We start from the raw sequence: 2,500 nt of genomic DNA on the forward strand, positions 1-2,500 counted from the left end.
ACGAAACCCTTCTCCACTTCAGTCCTCCAAGGTCTCATTCGATTATTTGCTACTACCACCAAGATCTGTACCAATAGCGGCTCCATGCAGGCTTACGCCAAACACTTCTAAGCACACCATTGTACCCTCCTACTCACTAAAGTTTCAAAATTTATAATCCAACCGAAATTGTATTATAAATCATGTACTTTAGCGGTAATGTATAGGTATACAACTTAAGCGCCATCCATTTTAAGGGCTAGTTGCTTCGGCAGGTGAGTTGTTACACACTCCTTAGCGGATTACGACTTCCATGTCCACCGTCCTGCTGTTTTAAGCAACCAACGCCTTTCATGGTATCTGCATGAGTTGTTAATTTAGGCACCGTAACATTACGTTTGGTTCATCCCACAGCGCCAGTTCTGCTTACCAAAAGTGGCCCACTGGGCACATTATATCATAACCTCAACCTTCATATCAAGAAAGGTGAGGTTCTTACCCATTTAAAGTTTGAGAATAGGTTAAGGTCGTTTCGACCCTAAGGCCTCTAATCATTCGCTTTACCAGATAAGATTATTTTACATAATTTTTAAATGCACCAGCTATCCTGAGGGAAACTTCGGAGGGAACCAGCTACTAGATGGTTCGATTGGTCTTTCGCCCCTATACTCAATTCTGACAATCGATTTGCACGTCAGAACTGTTTCGGTCTTCCATCAGGGTTTCCCCTGACTTCAACCTGATCAAGTATAGTTCACCATCTTTCGGGTCACAGCATATATGCTCAAGGTACGCTCCAGTTAGAGGTATAAATAATAATAAATTATCATTATACATAACTATATGGAACGCCCCGGGATTGAATTAATAATGTAATACATTAAAAATTAATCCCATTATTAATACAGTTAAGTTAATTTCGCCATTAGGTTTAATATAACCCAATGACTTGCACATATGTTAGACTCCTTGGTCCGTGTTTCAAGACGGGTCCCGAAGGTATCCTGAATCTTTCGCATTGTTAATCATATAAATGCATACAATTAATATTAAAATCAATGATAATAATATTATTGTAAAATTCAAAAGAATTTTAGCATTATATATAATAAAATCTATCAACACTTTATCAAATCATCAGTAATTATTCTATGTTAATAAGCTAAAAGCAAATTAATTTGAATAAACTTAAAAACCAATGATCTTTTGATAAATATTTTATTATGTTAATAGATTACAATGTCCTTATATGAAAAAAATGCACACTATTACTATAATATTTAAAATTAAATACTACAGTTATAATGATGAATTTTTCATAATGGATATTCAGGTTCATCGGGCTTAACCTCTAAGCAGTTTCACGTACTATTTAACTCTCTATTCAGAGTTCTTTTCAACTTTCCCTCACGGTACTTGTTTACTATCGGTCTCATGGTTATATTTAGTTTTAGATGGAGTTTACCACCCACTTAGTGCTGCACTATCAAGCAACACGACTCTTTGGAAATATCTTTCTAGTAATCATTAACGTTATACGGGCCTGGCACCCTCTATGGGTAAATGGCCTCATTTAAGAAGGACTTAAATCGTTAATTTCTCATACTAGATATTAAGATATTCCATACACTGCATCTCACATTTGCCATATAGACAAAGTGACTTAGTGCTGAACTATTTTCTTTTCGCTCGCCGCTACTAAGAAAATCCTTGTTAGTTTCTTTTCCTCCCCTCATTAATATGCTTAAATTCAGGGGGTAGTCCCATATGAGTTGAGGTTGTATAAAATATATTTTAGATTGATTTGTTTATTTTTATTTAATTTTTTTGCTATTTGCTATTTTAAAGAAATATATTTTTATATCTTGATTACTCAATATTATTCAATCTTTTCATCCCTTTTTAAAATTCATAATATAATAATTAATAAAATTAACAACATTATTCCTCCACATATCATATATTTTTTTTTATTATAAATTTTTCTCAATACAATAGAGTGAATTAATTCTAGAATAAAAATTTATTTTATGCTAGACATTCCTCTTATGTATTATTTAATATAATTTAAATAATGTTGAAAATTTTTTCTTTTATGGGAATACTAAGATTCTCATTTATCATAAATTTTCGTTCAAATATGAGGTATTCAAGAATATATTTTCTATATTTCTTTTTATGCTATTAATATTATGGATTGAAAAATACAATCCAATAATATGCCATATGCTTAAATTCTATTAATTGACTAAAAGAATAAGCAACTAATTTAGCATAGTCTTACAACCCTCAACCATATGTAGTCCAAGCAGCACTTTAAAATTAATTAAAGTACATAACAGCATGGACCGCAATATGCGTTCAAAATGTCGATGTTCATGTGTCCTGCAGTTCACACGATGACGCACAGTTTGCTGCGTTCTTCATCGACCCATGAGCCGAGTGATCCACCGCTTAGAGTGATAATTTTTTTGTATTTTTTTAATTCAAAGTCAAAGAATTTTAATTTATTGAAAGTATT

General features: G+C 32.3%; 2 non-coding genes across 2 annotated transcripts in view; both read right to left on the reverse strand.

Moving 5' to 3' along the window:
* Positions 1-1,760, reverse strand: part of LOC138858723 (large subunit ribosomal RNA) — a 3,977-nt gene extending 2,217 nt beyond the window's left edge. The window contains exon 1 of the ribosomal RNA XR_011397758.1: positions 1-1,760. This exon is cut by the window's left edge and continues 2,217 nt beyond it. This is a non-coding gene — a ribosomal RNA (large subunit ribosomal RNA).
* Positions 1,761-2,262: 502 nt separating this feature from the next.
* On the reverse strand, positions 2,263-2,441 carry LOC138858699 (5.8S ribosomal RNA). Its single transcript, XR_011397734.1, has one exon. It is a non-coding gene; the product is annotated as a 5.8S ribosomal RNA (ribosomal RNA).
* Between the last annotated feature and the right edge of the window lie 59 nt (positions 2,442-2,500).

This window comes from Bactrocera oleae, unplaced genomic scaffold (assembly GCF_042242935.1).
Source record: "Bactrocera oleae isolate idBacOlea1 unplaced genomic scaffold, idBacOlea1 ctg00000012.1, whole genome shotgun sequence".
Taxonomy (NCBI): domain Eukaryota; kingdom Metazoa; phylum Arthropoda; class Insecta; order Diptera; family Tephritidae; genus Bactrocera; species Bactrocera oleae.